The sequence below is a fragment of the Rhinolophus sinicus genome, chromosome 3, assembly GCF_057876585.1.
Source record: "Rhinolophus sinicus isolate RSI-liver-muscle chromosome 3, RSI-T2T, whole genome shotgun sequence".
Lineage (NCBI taxonomy): Eukaryota > Metazoa > Chordata > Mammalia > Chiroptera > Rhinolophidae > Rhinolophus > Rhinolophus sinicus.
This window is the reverse complement of record NC_142503.1, coordinates 10,286,991-10,305,585: the sequence shown is the minus strand read 5'-3', so window position 1 is coordinate 10,305,585 and position 18,595 is coordinate 10,286,991.

Genomic DNA, 18,595 nt, shown 5'->3' with positions numbered 1-18,595 from the left:
ATGTGTACTTACAAGTATCTCAAAATAAAAAGTTTAATTAAGAAGAATATTTTTGTATAAATGCTTGAAAATTAATCTTATTTTAGAACTGTTTTTAGAATGTCTTAGTGTGCCATAAGATAATACCTTCTGATCATATGGTACTTGACACTGTTCCAGGCGTTTTCACACACTCTCTCTCGCCAGAACTTTGTTACATGCTGGGGAGCCATTGTTGTCCTTTTAGAAATGAAGAAACTGAATCTTCTAGAGGTGATCTAACTTGAACATAGTTGTATAACAAATAAGAGACTAAGGCTTGAACACCTACTCAGGGACTATTTCCATTTCAACAAGCCTATCGTGGGAATCACGAGTTGGCCTAGCCATAGAATGAACTGCCTCAATACCCTAAGAACAACATGAAAATCATTGGAGAATTACACGGTAACAAATTAGGGCCAGGATGACAGTATCAAGAGCAGTGTGATGCTCCATCTCCTCATGAGCGGTCAAAGTTGACTTGATTGGCCCATGACTGGAGATGCATCTGGACAGGATGCCTTCAACGAGGCAGAGGAGGTGCTGGTCCAAGGGCCTCACGAGCACACAAGGGGTTAACTTCCAGTTAGTTATTCTAGCCCCAGCACTCCAGATGAGGCTTTCCTGTGCACACCCTCTGAATGCAGAACTTACAGGGGGAAAAAAAAACTGTCTCTACAGAATACGTTCAAGTATAAATATGTAAGGAATGTATGGGGGAAAGTAGTGATTCTCTGTTTGCTTTTCATTAGGAATGGATTCCTGATATTCACTGTCCCAAGCAGAAAATCAAGGCCAGTTCCTAAAAACTAACTGTCTATTCTTTCTAGGCCCCTGCCAGGTTTACAGAAAATATTATGCAATGCAAAAATAACGGAGCTGGCCTTTGCATTCTCTCACTCCAGCTGCATTTCCTGCATTGGGAATGAAATGGCAGGTTCTGCCTTTCAGCCAGGAGCCCAAGGTTTTATTTTGCATTTGAGAATTCAGGACAGAAGGAACTTTCTGGATAGTTGTTGTTTTGTGAAAACACACAGTAATCTAAATTTATTATAGTAAGAGTCCACTTGAATGTACAGATTAGTGTTTTTGTGACTGGCCATGACACTTGGCTCACTCTTGTTACTTTAATTTCCTTTTTTAGGATATAAAGCACTAAGGTGCTTTGATAAGAGGCTTGTTCAATGCACAATAGAATGGAACTAAGTTATTCACCGTGTTGAATACATCTATGAAAACAAAAAATTATTTTTTAGGTAGTCTGATGGCCCACTTGGAACGTTCAGATAACAAAAGCACCAAGCAATCAGATGTTAACCTGAACATTTTACCTGGTGGAAGTGCCACAAGCTACATCCAACTAGTACACCCATCAGGACCTTCAAATCTAATATCACCATGGCCGTACTTGAGAAGACCACTTCCATAGAGGACAGGGACCCTGCTCAGGGCGTTCATATCACCTGGGTCTGGTAGTTTCTTAATTCATGGGTAATAATAATAGTTACTACTTATTAAATTGCCCTTATTCCCCATGCACAGAGGTAGGTGCTGTGTATGTATTATCTCAAGAACTTAAGAGATGGATCAGATTCACACAGTATTACATGTGAGGAAACTGAACAGGTGAGCGCCTATTCTGAGATTGCACATTTGACAAGTACAGAGATTAGAGCTGGATACAAGTCTGTCTCTCAAAACCGACGTGTTTGTTTTTTCTGTTATTGTTGTTGTTTTCTCTCATTCAACATGATGCATTGACACTAAAACACTTCAAGAGCTAAATCCTTGAGGGATCCAGAGATTATTAGGTTGGAACAGAGTGTCAGAATATTGAATTCTGATTCTTAATCCCTACTGCTTTCAAAACCTCAAAAGCTGCTCTAATATGGCCCACGTGTGGCAAATAAAAGGAATTTATTATGCTGATTTAATAATCTTCTAACAGTTTTTTCAGTACTGCCTTTATTGGTTGGTGGCATTTTCTCTCTTCTAAGTTAAGTCCCTGACATTTGATTGGTCAATACTTAGTAACTTCAGAAAACCAGTGTGTTCTGGTGGCAGGCATATAGGGCAATGTAAGCCAGGAGACCTGGGCTCCCATTTTGTTTTCACACTAAGTTTGTAGTTATGACATTAGATAAGTCAGTTCGGCAACCTGTGCTACAGTTTTCTTATATGTCAAAGGGATATAATATGTGCATTACTTTACCAGTTAGGAATGTTATCAGATGCAAGTAACAAATTACATGATTAACAGTAGTTTACAGCATAAGAATATTTATTCCTTAATTAATAAAATGTTTGGTGGTGGGGGACTCAATAATCGTATCAAGGACCCATTCTTTTCTATACCCATCGTACTCCACTATGTGCTGGTTTTTCATACTGATGCTTATTGTCTTATGGTTGCAATGTGGCTGCTGCAGCTCCAGCATTACAGTCATACTCAACAAACGAAGAATAAGGAAGGAGCGGAATCAATAAACTCTTCCTTGTAGCTATTTTTTTTTTTCATCAAGAAGCAAGCTGTATTTCTCAGAAATCCCTTAACACACTTCCTATTATGACCTCATTGTCGAAAATTAGGTCACTTTGCCCCCCACCCATAACTGAGAGGCCAAGAAATCCGGTGTCTGATTTTTCAGCCCCAGTACTGGAAGGCAGAAAGAGAGAAAATGGTTCAGAATGGCTTTTGTAGATAATCATCTGTCTCCCACACTCATGACATTGAAGGATTTGTTTCATCAAACCAAACTTTCCCCTTTTGTCCCTCTTCATGCTAAATAATTTGTAATCAGTATTTTAGACATATATCCAACTACCTTTTTCTATGTAATGTTTCATACACGTGAAGTACAAAAATGCTAAGCGAATACCATAGGTATTCAAGAAATGAATTATTTCAATGCAGGGAAATGCTCACCTGTGATCTAATGCCCAGTACATTTTTTGTGCCATTTGAAGTCACCTCTTATGTTTGTGTTCTCTTCCTGTTTCAATGAATAGTAAACTAGACATGAGATATGTATAAATAATGCCAGAACATCTGGATGAAAAGGAAAAGAAATCAATTATCTGGATGTTTTGTCTACATGACATCAAAACATGTAGCATTGTGTAGACAAAACATCCAGATGATTGAATATTTTGCTCTTCATCCAGATATTTTATTGTCATGTGGACAAAAAGCACTGCCAAGTTGGACAGACGAGAAAAAACAGTGTATAGAAGCACTTGCCTGACTTCTAGAGTTCGAGAATTGTTTTTAAGCTTATTATGAGAAAAGAGGACAATTAATGAAATATTGTGCAGAATTAATTTTCAAAAATTCTAGGCAAGATTGCAAGAAGCTTCTTACTATGGGCTTATCATGATCATAGTAAATAATGGTTCCATTATGAGACACTTAATAGAAAACACACAAACCACTTTTTATTTGACATTGTGTTTATTTTAGCAATGAAGCAATGCATTCACAGAAAAGAACACTGACTACTAAAACACTCTTTTATATCCTGGAAGAACAGATATAGAAACTAATTCCAGTTGTCTAATCATGAGTCAATTTATTAGTCCAGATTCAGTTCAAATTCAGTAATTATTTACCTCTGGTGTTCCAGGCGCTGTGCTGGTCACTTTTTTATATGTAGGCCATCATTTAATTTATTCTACATTAATTCTGTGTGATTGCTAGATGAATTGTGTGTGGTTGCTAGATGAAGGTCTTAAAGATGAAAGGAAACTCCAGAATTCCACAGGTTGGCGGTTTCTACAAACAATATGGTGCTTAAAAGTTTTTTTTTTTTCCTTCTCATTTAGCACGCACGATTCTGTGCAAAAGGAAGGAGAGTTATAGAAAATCAAGTTGCCAAAATTTGGTGTCATGATTCCTAGAAAATTGAGAAATATGGCTAATGCACCATGTCATACTGCTTTATTGCTTTATTTCAAGTAATGTGTATATATATATATATATATACCACGTTTTAAATCAAACACACTTAATTGAGAACTTAACTTGACAAAGAGGGATACTTGTATTCAACAGGAATCTATTTTATCCTTGAAGAACCTGATAGAGCAATATCCTTAAATACTGTCTGAAGGGCCTCACTGAGATAACAAATTAAATTTTATAACTCACCATCCCCATTCCTTCTTAAGCAGACAGTTCCAAATTCAATACACAGAGGTCGCCAGGGGAACACTCTGTCTTCAAAGTCGGCCTTTTGTAGTCTCTCATTTTTCTGGCAGTGACTTAGCTGGATGGGTAGTAATAAGAGCTAAGAGAATGTTCTTTGGAGCCAAAACTTGTGTGATCAGGACTCAATGGTCTGGGATTTTCTAGGTCAACAAACTGTCAAAAATATCATCAGTAGGGGAATGGATCTGAGCAGAAAAGGAGAAGAATTTTCAACTTTGGCCATATAATGGTGTATTACTCACAACACAGAAACTCATCCTCGTGATAACCTCTGAGCTCTGCAGCTATTACGGCTGAAACATTTCTACTTATATGGGAAAGATGTGAGGTTTTGCTGCAGAAAGTCTCTTTTCTACAGCAAAACCTCACATCAAGTTCCAGACCAGGAGCTTCCAGGTGAATGCCAGTATGCAGTTCATTCATACATTGTCTACTGTTAAAATTCAACATCCTTTAATACAATGTGTTTTAAACCTGTATTGGGTTCTGTAATTAGATACTGGTAATGGTTGCACAACTTTGAGAAGATGCTAAAAATTACTGAATGGTACACATTAAGAGGATGAGTTTTATAGTATGTGAATTATATCTTAATTTAAGAGAATGGTATTGGACTAATTTAAATAGCTTCTTGGACATCAAATAGAACTTACGAAGCAATATTTTGGTGATTTAAGTGTAAATGAAACAGAAACATATGGAGTAAATTTCTGCAAAATTGCACATGATTTCAAAAATTAAGGGGGAAACGCTCTTGGCAAAACCTAGTTGGGTTTTATCTAATCCAAAATACTTGAAAAATAAATTGAGACATTTCATAAACCAAAATACAGCTGGTTTTTCCATTCAGTGTGTATTTGTTATGTGCTGTCCTTCTCACTAAGTACATTTCTACTTATATGGGAAAGTACAGGTCGTTCAGGTACCCAGGTACAAAACTATGAATACTTCTGGCATCCTACAGCATAAAACAAGGTCACGTTGTGGAAATTTTGCTACAGTAGATTAAATACTAGTTTCAAGAAAATATTCTGTACTGAAACAATTAGAGGAGAAAACCTTTTGTAACAGCCTCTGAGTTAAGTTCCAGAGCACACAATAACTAAAATCCCTGAAACTATTTACCAGGGTCCATCCCATCTTCATTATATGTTAACAATCTCTGGGCATACAAATACCATGGTTACTTAACATGTAGTCTTCTATGTGGCTTTATAAAACCCAGTCACAAAAAATAGTTGGCATCTATACATATGTCAAATTTTGAGGTTGTCATGCAAAACCTTGAAAATCTTTAACCCATACATTTATTGTTTCATTATTGTTCTATTACATTCTAAACTGTAAACTCCTAAGAAGCAACTGTATCCTTTTCACAGTTCATGTCCAGTGCCTAGTGAATCCTTTGAACCCACAAAGATATGTTGGATAAATGCTCTTGATAGAATGTAATTTTAACTTCCCTCACTTCTGCTCAAGTGTCACTTCTCAAAGAGAACTTCCCTGACCATTTATGACCACTGGCTCTCTCTATCTGCTGACCTTTCTTTACTTCTGAACATGCCATAACAACACGTTATATTATTATACATCACCATTTGCTTACTGTCTGATTCTTTCACTGGAATATTGTTCTATGAGCCCAGGCACTTAGTTTTGTTCACTGCTCTCTGACAATCTGAGGACAAATTATCATAAGACACAGAGAAGCCAGAGTTCGACTCAATCATTAAGTGAACATTGGCCCCAAGGCCAATTGTATGGAGTCTTCTAATCAATCAGTAAACTTGAGTCCTAAAAATAATTTAATGTACATCATACTTGAGTAATTATTGCAGAAGAAATTAAATTTGCATTCTAGAACTTAAGTACCACTCCCTTAACTGAAATTTAATGTCAGGTTTTCCTTTCTTCCTGATGTGATTCTACCACACTTGAAATGACTAACTGAGGTGATCCAGCAGAGTATCATCCTGCCATGTAAGAGCAATTCATCAGATAACCATTTATCACCAGATACTTATGCCACCTTCTCTTCGCTAAATAGGGAGTTTGCCCATATAATACACAAAAAAATCACTTCTGTTTTAGGGAGATTACGTTTTTCCAATTATTTCTTTTTTTTCCCTGTTATAGTTGACATACAATATTGTTTCATATTAGTTTCAGGTGTAGATTTCTTACCTCAGTTATGAGAATTAAATTCTGCCATTGGTTATTCAATTGAGTACTGAATGTACATTTTCCACGCTACATCCTTCCAGATACAGATTTTGCGAAGATATTTTTCATTAAGCATTTTTTTTTATTTTGCAAATTTAAAGTGCTGCTATCTTATCATTTTCAATAAAATGTTGCTTATGGTTTTAAAAAAAGGAGGACTGCCCATCTCACAAATAGCCATTTCTAAATTACTGGAATTTACAAAGGGAAATCACATAGGCCTGTTGGACCCAGTTTATGCACCTCTACAGATCTTCTCAGCTATGGCTGTCCCAAGGGCCTTAGCCATTTGCTCTGCTTCCTGGTCCATATGGAGCCACCAGTACTTGACATGTCTGCTGGGATGGTAAAGCTCCCGCCATGATGCTATTACATGCCTTAGCACCACTGATGTTAAATCTTTACCAGGAACAAGGACCTTCAGCAGTGGGAGATGCAGGAGCTCTAGCATCTACATCCTACCCCACTGGACCCATAAGGGCCCTGGCTTTTTCAGCAGCTGCACAGACAGACTGATACTAATGCCCCTTGGAGGGACCTGTGAACAATTAAAGATGGAGAAAAGCGGATGATGCATTGGTCTCCACACTCCACCCTGTCCCCCTTCCCGCCCCCGTCATAGAATATTCTAAGAGGTAAGAGCTCCATATTGCCTTACTGGAGACATTTCATATATCCACACAACCAGCTATGTTTTCTAGTGAGGCTGTGGCCAACGCACACGCTTGACTTTGTTTTCTCCTTTCCCCACTTCCCTTTTCCCTTCATTGTTGCTTCACTGGATCAGAATGGAAAGTTGACACTAATTCCAGCCATGCAGTAGGTTAGGACAAGCAGTCGTAGAAAGCAGTGCCTTGGGATAGGATTTTGGAATTAGGTTTCCTACCTCTCTGAAGGTAACATGGAGGACCAGTTGGGTAGTAACAATTACTAAAGCTTTCATCTATTGACAATTGAGATATCATGCAGGTGGGAAGCAAGGCACTGACAGACCACATGGCTGCTGTTCTTGAGTAGCATGGGGGATGTGGTAACACTAACGATGGTCAGGGCGCAGGGGTGGACGCTTTAATTAGCAGTGAAGGACTTGTAAGAAAGAAACAGAACACATTCACAGTATACTTTTATTACAGTATATTGTGGTAATTGTTCTATTTCATTATTAGTAATTATTGTTAATCTTTTACTATGCCTAATTTATAAATTAAACATTATTATAGGTATGTGTATACAAGAAAACACAGTGTATATAGGGTACCATCTATGGTTTTAGGCACCCACAGTGGGTCATGGAACATGTCCCCTGCAGATAAAGAGAGACTACTGTAATTAAGGGGGAAACAGACAGGTTGTATCTATTACACTGCTAGAGTAATCCACATCCCACCTACTCCCATAAGCATGTTCTAGAATATGCATTTTTACAATCTTCTCTGAATTTTTAATTCCGTAGACACATCCTTAGTAAAATTTTCAAGCAATTTCCCTGAAAAAGATTGTGATATAAAAGAATCTCCTATGACCATTTGTGGAACGTTGGTAAATTCTCTTCTGAGGGTTGAAAGGTTTAGTTTTCAAGAAAATAGTGTCTTTCATGGCAAGCTATAAGCAGAGCCATTTCAAAGTTGTCTCTAGGTTCTTGGTGAGGCAGGTCTCCAGTATGCCTAGATATTCATCCCACAACCGAAACAAATTTCTTCTTTACTTCATTCTCCCCAGCGTAGCACATGCATTCTCTTTTGGCCCTTTTCCACCTGGACCACTGCCCACTTCTGCAACTCCATAGAAACTTTATGCAACACAAGAAATCACTGTATGTATTAACAAGTTATTATGACATTGACATGAATATAGACCAGATAGATAAGTAATTGATACAAACAGCTCATGTTTAAGCAACATGAAATTAACAGTTTACCACTCGGAGCGATCACTATTGACTCAAGTGTTAGGCAGTCTCTTGTAAAAGTAATCACCAGTACCAGCTGTCACTTGTTGCTTCCGCCCAAGAAACTGAGTCTGATTTGCTTTATAAATATGAACACTTTTGACAAGGATTCTTGTTAAGGAGCTGGTAAATTACAGATTTAAATGTATTTTAAGTTTACCAAATGTTTTGTACAAACTAAACTGAGAGTCATGCAGTATTTTTCTAACCAAAATGTTATAGCATTTTAACCTTGGGAGAATCTCTCTGGATAGTGTACAAAAATGTTGGCGTGCACAAAAAGAACTAGTTTAAGAGTCATTTAAATAGCTCCAACTGTTGGTCACCTATTCCACCTGCCTGTATGAAAAATCCGATACTACCTTGTATACAAGTTCATAATAAACACATTAAGTGTTTGGTTCTGTTGGAAATTTTTCTGTGTTTTTTTTTCCTTAGCTAAATATAGTGGAAAATGAAAATTACTTATTCAGTGACAATATCACATTATGTGTTTGGTTAATTTGATTTTAGGGTGGCAATTTTATAAATCCAATATATTTACCCAAGGATTTTGGGCACTGGTGGCATATTAAAATCAACAAAACAGCAACAACAAAAATCCTATTTATCGTAGGATTGGAAAGATCCAACTGCATCGAGATGAGGAAAAAATCCACTTCATATTTCTAAAGCAAATAAAAATAATTGTGTCAAATATTAATCTTCCAGAGATTTCTAGAATGTATATTTATTCCCATTCTAATTACTGTGATGTTCTAGTGACCTTTTTTTGCCTTATCTGAACATTCACCCAGCCTCCTCCTTTGTCTTCCTTTTTGTTTATCACGTTCTGAGCCACATATGTTTTCTGAACCCACAACTGAAATGGAGGATTGAGACAAGTATATAGGGGATCTGAGTAAAGAAAAACCACGTCATATTTTCCGAACCTATATCTCATTTTGGATTCCCAACTAATTCGCTTGGCTCCGGAAGCCCATGCTCTCCTTTATCTAGTGTGCCACCTTAGAGAATTCTCCTTAAACACGTTTTTCCAGCTCACCTAAGGTTAGGTGGGAATCTTTGATGGCCCCGTGTTGGGAACCACACTGGTCACTGCTGTGGAAGAGAAAGGGAGAGAGTTGATGTTAATTACATGTTGGTCTAGGGCACAAGCTTGCAGCTGGGATTTGAGCAAGTTCTAGAGATTTTTTTGTGCAGTATAGTGATTATAGTCAACAATACTGTAGTATATACTTCAAAGTTGCTAAGAGAGTAAATCTTAAATGTTCTCACCGTAAAAAAAGAAACGATCATTCTGTGACCAACGGAGGTGTTAACTAATGCTAAGGTAGTAATCGTACAGCAATATATCAATGTATCAAATCCACACATTGTACACCTTAAACTTACACAGCGTTATATGTCAATCCTATCTCAATCTTAATAGAATAAAATTGTATCAACTGGACGAATGAGCTAGTCTACGAGCCATTCCAGAAAGTAGGTAATTACTCATTAATCATAACTTACTTGGGATCAAGAGCATTATTTCTAAATTTGATTGTATTTATCACTGTGCTTCTTCCCAAAATTAAACTCCAAGACAAATAATGAGCATATTAAAATAGTGTGAAACAAGTTGTAAGGGCAATTTCCAAAAAAGAAGTTCTGGAAATGAGTTGAGAAATGAAATGTGTTTGGAGGAAGCAGCTGTCTTCCAAAGTGGGCCCTGGAAGAATAACACTCAGGACGAGGGAGCTGCAGGGCACCCGGTTAGCAAGCGAGGCCAGGCTGTTGTTGCTGCACCGAGAGCCCTTTTATTCAGCACTTACGCTGTGTTTTTATTTCCTCTGCCTAAGTTTTGACTCCCTGACAGTTCTGTAGACAGCCATGTCCTCCCGCACTTTCAGAATCCTTCCCAAGTTCAGAGTAGTTCTAAGAATATAATAAGATCACAATATTTATATGTTGGCATAGTTTAAAACCCATTTCTTTGCCTATTTGGGGTCAACTAAATAAATTTAGAAAAAAGTTAATTTGCTTTAATTCATTCAAACAGATTCTTGATTTGAAAATAGATCCATTTTTACTAGTTGAATGAACTCAGGAAGCTATTTGAAAATAATGAATGCGAATTATTTTTAAACCAGAGTAAAAATATAGATACAGTTCTGTATTTGGATAAGTCTTCCTATTTCTTCGGGTGTCTTTAGCTACTTCTATTTGCTATATATAGCATGCTGTTTTAGTACCAAAAAGTAGACTCACGTGCCTTATGTAAATGATATCCTGAGGAAATATACTATATTTCTAAAAATTCTGTTAGGCATAAATCTGTTACTTTATACAATGCTTGTCACAAGAGACTATATTAAAATTGATGTAGCTTGGTTTCATACACTCTTAAAAGAAATTCAGAGACTATCTCTACACAATGTCAAATAGCTGGAAAGAAAAAGACACCAGACAATGAAATAATTTAATGTCACTGCTATGAACAAGCATTTATGAGGTCTATACTCCAGAAAGATATAGCTAGACCAAAAGTTTCCATTTTCATTTGAATGTTCTATTGGGTGTAGCGTCCTGTAGACAGAGCTTCTCTATCCCTTGAGGATTTCGGGCACTAATCAGGGACATGATATTTATCCATATAACCAGTGCCTTAGTCTGTTCAAGCTGCTATAACAAAATACCACAGACTGAGTGGTTTAGAAACAACAGACATGTATGTCTCATAGTTCCAGAGGCAGGGACGTCCTTTAGAGATTTCTGGAGTGTATATTTATTCCCATTCTAATTACTGAGACATTCTAGTGACCTTATTTTGCCTTATCTGCATGAGGTGCAGATCAAGGCGTATTCATAATTGGTGTCTGGTTCATAGTCTTCTCATTGTGTCCCCAATATGGCAGAAGAGGCGAGGGGAGCCTCTGGGGTCTCTTTTATAAGGGTATGAGTCCCATTCATAAGGGCAGAGACCTAATCACCTCCCAAAGGCCCCCACCTCCAAATTCCATCACATTGGGGGTTAGGTTGTAACATAATGTGGTAGGACACAAACATTCAGTCTGCAGCACCCAGCAAGTGTTTCCTTTGCACCACCAACTCCATACAAAGCACTGTGCTAATTTGGGGAAGCATTCTTGTATTGGGTTGATCTGAAGAGTCTCTCAGGCATCTTCCCAGTCTAAGATTCTGTGATTTGAAATGAGCCCCAAACAGAACACAACTCTATCAAAGTGAGTGAAAGTAGAATTTTTAAAATGAACACTTATTGTACATCTACCTTGTGCCAAGAACTCTTCACATTTAAGTCTTGATTATCTAAAAGACTCGCCTTTCACTGATTGCTTTCAGTCTTTGTAAGGACAGTGGGGGGGCTGTGCATCCATCTACCTACGCTCTGAAATGCTAGATTCAGCCCTTTGGCCATGAATGACCATCAGAATATTGCAGGCCCTCTGGCCCACTGAACTCTACTTTAGCACAATGCCATCTCTGGGTATCAGGCACTACAACTCAAAGCAGGTCAACAAAATCTATCATTGCATCTATTAAAGTGATGTTACTGAACATTTTACCACAGCCTGTGTAATTCAGGGACTCAGCTCCCGCGCTCTGCACCAGAACACAGGATATGGTGAGGCCAGAAAGGAACACCCACGGAGCCATAGATAGGGGAGTCATACCACCATATTCTCGCTGGCGGCTGGATTGGAGACACAGGAAGCAGGAGCCACACAATCCTCAATCTGCCGTTCACTTCTCTGCCCACCAACCAACCTCTTAGCGTAGCCACGGAAGTTATATTAGTAGTAACAGCTGATGGCCACCCAGCCAGAGTGGATGGCCATCTGATTACAGCTGATGGCCATTTCATAACTAAGCCAGCACCTTGCCATGTGAGGCCGAGAGCCTGGCAACTGCTCTCTGGGACTCTGTCCCCACAGCCTGCATAGTTTTTCTTTTTGAGCGCCCATTCACCATCACTCCTACCAACCACCCAGCCGAGAAATTTCTCTGAGCCCTGGCTTGTCCAGCCAGCGTTTTTGTCTAATGGATGTTGTATTGGGTGCTAGGAAACTGTAAGGCTGGTACAGAAGTAAGGTGGAGGAAGGTGTTAATGACATCCTTGCTTTTATTTATTTTTACTTCTTCCATTTTCTCCCATTCCTCCAACTTCCTCATTAAGTGCTTTAGCAAATGTGATTTCGTAAGCCATCATGAATAAGTTCTGGAATGGGGCAGGCATAGATCAAAAGGGGAGAAGAGGGAGAGAGAAAGGGGAAAAGGAAGCCAGATGTGGCATCTCTCTCCTATTCCAGGGACTCTTCAAGACAAAACCTTTTCTTGTTACTCTTTATCTTTTGGACATATTCAAGGATGATGGGTTCATGAAAATCACCAAATGTTTAGGCCCTTGATTAATTTATCACTATTATTTTTTTAAATATTCAAGTCATAGGTCATGCTTTTAAGATCGTCTTTTAAAAATATCAGAAGCTTCCAATTGGATTTCATTTAGTTTGAAGATTTCTACATTTTCTTTCAGATGACGTCACTTATCATGACTCACGTGATTCATATCATCACACTGACGTTAGTCCCCTAGTGTTTGCAATGCCTGGGTCCTCTGCACTCCACCCAACACCTATAAGCTTCCACTTTGGGGGGAAGGGCATGCACTATGTCAACAGTGCAAACAACACGGAAAGTAATTTTAGGAAGAAAAGGAATGCCACTTCATCTTGCTGCAACGATGGAGGGAAACCTTCCCTAGTCCACACAGAACTCATTCATATTGGCCCTGCGCCAGGCATCCAAGTTGACTTGACAGTCATGTTCAAATGCCAAGGAAACTTGCATTATAACTGCACAAGTTCAGAACTTTTGCTGTATACCTCCAAGTTTTCTTTAAAAGTTGGCAGTAGGCTTCATAATCATTTACTCTGATCAGCAGCGTTTTCCAAAAGTGATGAGAAAAAAAGGAAAGGGTGAGGTTAGCTGTTGATATCATTTGTTGGCCTGTAAGCTTCCCTTTACTACCTCTTTTTGCCTGACACTCTTCAGCCACATTTCAGTTTCTCAGACTGTCCAAGACTTTGCCACACCAGGCTTTTCTCCCAGTTTCCCACTCCTTTTCTCTGGAGTCTTAACTTGAGTTTCAGGTTTCGTTTTACATGGACCTTTGTTATGCAAGCATTCTATGGCCCCAACACGGAGGAAGGGTCTCCGCACACTTAGAAGCCTGTACTTTGCCTCTTTTAGCATCTATCATTATCATGATTACATACTCAATGGTGCCTTTATCTTACTCATGGCAGTAATCACATCACTTACCACAGAGCCGGGGAGACACTGATTCCTCAATAAATAGTTGTTTATTGATTGAATAAATATTACTTGACCAAGAGAAGAGTCTACATATAATAGTGTTAATTGGCTTATTTATTTGCATTGTTATGAAACATGAAAGTTACAACTAAATTTGAAAGATGAAATAGCTTTTTTTTTTAAATAGTAAAAACAAATGGTCAACTCCTTTCTTATTTATGTCTCTTTGCAAATATACCAACTCGTGGTTTCATGTTCTCTGATGTTTTGTAATTTCAAGTAAATTAGAGGATATAATAAGACTATCCTGATGGAAATTACTCAAATTTCCAGAGAAAACTGGAAACATTGTCAAAATAATCTTCCTCTGATTGCTATTCATATATGAACTGGTCATTCTATGGTATTTTAAGATAAATGAGTACCCAAATTCCAGAGGGCTCACAAAATTGGGATTCAACAGTAAACTTAATTCTGAGTAGGCAATTAGCCAGGAAATGCCTTGGTATACTGGAGTGGGAGTTGGGAGACTGGCCCATCCAGTCTCAAAGTTTCCCAATTTTTTCATCAATGAAATGGAAAGTTTATTTATTCATTTAACAAGCAATTATTTTACACCTTCTGTGTAGCAACACTGTACTAGGTTATAAAAAGATGCAAAAGGAGAGAACTATATAAATAAGTACTCAAATTAGCCATAGAGATAGTAAGTGCTATTAACATTAAGGAAAAGTTGGAATCAGTATACACTGATGTAGCAGGTTCCCAGGTGTGTTTTACGGATTCCAGGTTATTGAGTGTATTCCTAAAAGTGTTTCTATCTCTAATAAAATTTGGAGACTGGAGAGACACAGTGCATATAAACATACCAAAATCTCTGACAATTCTCACATCAGTAAAATGATTTAGTTTTATTTAATCAAATATTTCCTCACATCTTTTAATTACAGTTCCATATCTTTCTCCTAAATAACCTATTAATAATTTGTGTTTGAAGAAAACTTGGAAGTTTTCCAAGAAAACACTGCGTTCAAATCCTTGGGAAAAGCCTAAATTTGAGGTTCATAACAATCATGGAGAGTCCAGGAATCAAGGAAGAGTGGGGCCTGTCTGGGGTCCCTGATAAGTCAGGGGGTGAGACTGATCAGGTGGAGCAGAGACAGATGCTAGAGAACATTAAATGTTACTCCAAGGCATGTGAAAGTTACTAGTAGGCAATCATTTGCCTTTGGTGTTTTCTGATCTGAGGGAACGTGGAGAGAAAGGCTAGTGTTTCCTTTGATGAGGCTAGTGTTTCCAAGAGACCTATAGAAATGAGTATTTAGTGCAGGTTGGATGGAAAAGAGAGGCATAGAAAAGAATCCAGAAGCTCCTATTCTAGGTGTTCAGCAATGGTTGCCTGGATTAGGAAACCAGAAATGAGAATAGGGTTCTTGACATCTCAGAGGAAAACATGACTAATCTTGAATAGAAATAGAGATGAAAGAGGGCAAAAAAGTAGAAGTAGCACCACGGTGTTGCTGTCAAAGCATTGAAAGTTTATTGGTGTCCGTGATCCCTTGAGGATACTGGAGCTTAGTTCTGGAGTGGAGGAAAAGTATGTAAGATTGTGTGAATAATCTTACTCCTATGAATAGTAACCATAGGCATCACAGCCGAAGTTAGGGGGAAAACAAAAGAGAGAGAAAGAGAAAAGCAAGGACCCAAATCAACCCTGGGATTGTCCCCACCTGGTGATGAGTGGGGAAAGAAGGAAGAGGAAAGACCATTAAATTCTACAACTATTCATCAAAGTATGATTATTTCAGGCACTATGCTAGCTGCTGTATAAACAAAGGTAAGACACAATGACTTGCAATCAAATATCTCATAATTTAAAAAGAACAAATACATAAAGTCTACAGTGATGTACCCTAAGGAATTGCATTATCTGGGACAGCCCTGAGACTTACACTGACCCATAGAATGTGGTGAAAGTAAGTCTGTGTAAATTCTAAGGCTGAACTTGATGTATTTTCAACTTTATCTTTTACCACTTGAACATCCCTCTTAGAAGCCCGTCTTCATGTTCTGAGAAGCTCACTCTCGTGGAGACCACACATGGTAAATGACCAAAGTTCTCCAGTTGGCACCCTCATCTGTCTGAACTTCCAAGTGAAAGCAAGCTCCATCTGCCAGTCTTCTGAGTGAGCCATCTTGCATATTCCAGACCATCAAGCTCCTAGACCATTGTAGTCCGGGGCAACTGAGCTTTGTCAACCCCAGAAACCATGAGAGATGACTAAATTGTTGCTCTTTAAACCACTAAGTTTGGGGGTGGTCTGTTTTGAAGTTACAGATAAGTGAATATGGTCAGCTGATAGAACACAGGAAAAGTGATTAATTATGCAAGGGTGGGCCAGGAAATCTTAGAAGAAGTTATAACACCAAAGACTGATTTAAAGAAAAAACAGATGTTTGCCAGAGAGACAGGAAGGAGAGGTATTCCAGAAAAATGACAGCAGCAACACAGGTACATTTGGGAAAGTGCATAGGGAAAAAGGCCTGTGTACAGGAAGGGTCAAAAAATAGAATCTAGTAAGGTTGTTGAGTCCAATTTTCTGAAAGTATTATATGTAAAGTGTATGAAATTTATACCATAGGTAATGAAGCTATTAAAAAAATCTTAAGACAGAGTCAGCACAAGTCACATATTACGCATTTGTTCAAGAAACCATCTAGGCACTGATGTTGTGATACATGCTGAGGATAGAGAAATGACACTATCAAGTAGTCATGATTCATGACTTCAGGCTTGCTATGTAGTCAGAGAAAGAGATCAAATAATTATGAAAGTAATGAAAAATTATAAATTGCTATGGATACTATGACAAAAAGGAAAATTATGCTATGAAAAGACACAAGGCTGAATGAAAAAAATTCCTTGTACTGTCTTGACATAATAAATCATTAATAAATGGTGGTGGTATGGGTGATGGACTATACAGAAAAAGAAGTATTGGAGGCAAAGAAAATAATTGTAAAAATATTGCCATGATCCAGGAAAAGAATGATGAGAGCCAGAGATAGAGCAGTGGAAACAGGAATGTAGAGACAGGAAAGTAACACTCAGAAGCACAGCTGGCAATCGTGGAAAACTGATTTGATATTTAGACAAAAGAGAAAGGAACACTGAAGACAACTCTAGTCTTTATCTTGAATAGAAGAGTTTTATTAACTGAAATAGAAAACACACTTGGAGGCTCAGATATGGAAAGGAAAGCTAACAAGTTTTGGTTTGTGAACATGTAGTATGAGCTACTTTAAGGAGATTTTCCATTGATTGTACAGACTATATTATTCCATTTATAAAAATTAGTAAATGCAAACTCATCTATAGTGACAGCAAGCACATCAGTGGTTAAGAAGAGAGGACGTGTTGGAAGGGGCCCAACAAAGAGATTGCAGAAAGTCATCAAAAAACTTTAAGGAGTGATGGATGTGTTTAATATCTTGACTGTATTTTAAAATGTATCCAAATATATAGCTTAAATACATTCAGTTTATTTTATTTAAGTTATGTTTCAATAAAGCTTTTATACATAAAGAAATACTGATAAGAAGAGATTTATGAAGGGTATCACAAACATTTGCAAATGCATACATTTGCAAATTGGGACAAAATAAAGATTGACAAAAAGAGCTTGAACTGTTCGTGATATGCAAAACAAATTACTACTTGAATTAAAAAGAAAAGGAAGAATGTGTTTTTTATTGATGCAGAAATTTTCACATTATCCTAAAATAAAGGTAACAAGATTGGATATTAATGACATTTATTTCTGCTAGTGAGAATTGGAGGAAAATTTTTTTTTTTAAAGTTGAAAATAGAATTATCAGAAATAAGAAAGTAGATTAAAATGAAGATGATGGCAAAGTGAGAAATATAGAAATGTCTTAGAAAAGCAGCCTGGACAAAGGAAAGCCGTTGCTTGATGAGAAATGAAACAGAAAAAAAAACACAGAAATTGGCTTAAGCAAGTCAAATATTCCTACTCACTGTGAGTGTTGGCACGGCCAGGGGGAAAAAAATCATCATATACCATCAAAGTAGAACAGAAAAATGGTGACAAAAGAAGAGAAGGAAAGGCCATTTACTAAATAAAATATAACAATAATAACAAATTCAATGTTATGGTTACATTAAGACTAAGATAGTAAGCCCAAAATAGAATAGTTTGGGACCTGAGAATCTTCTCTTTTAACTCAAGGCCAATCTCAATATTCATTTATTTGTTTATACACAAAAATATTTATTGAAAGCTTTCCATGTGTTAGATACTGTTCCCAGTGCCAGGGTTATATTAGTAAATAAAATAGATTAAGTGCTTACTCTCACGGAACTTACATTTGTTTATTTTATTGATAAATATTAAATTGATTAAATCATATGTAAATATGTTAAATAGTGTCTTTTTATTTGAACAACTTTGAAAACTTTAACCTAATGTTTGTAAAATATTTCTGCTTTTTCTCATGAATGCGATCTAAGAATAGTGACATTAATCATAGCTAATAAAAACTATTTTTATTTTAGTTTAAACAAAAAAGATGGAGGGCTACCTTTTTCTATATGCTTTCAAGAGAATGAAGCCCAATCAAATACAAGTGCTTCTTAAAATTAAAATATCATAATTCCTTTTCATCCTCTCTGTAGTTTCAGTCATATCTTGGCTTTCTCCAGTTGGGAAAAGAATTGAAACTCCTTTGCCAGATGCGTAGTTCAAAAGTCAGGATTGTAATATCATTGCCTAAAGAATTCCCAACACCAGGGAATCTCCCAAAGAATGCTCAAGTCCATGTTTCTTCACAGCCCCTGCCGTGCTTTGCAGGCA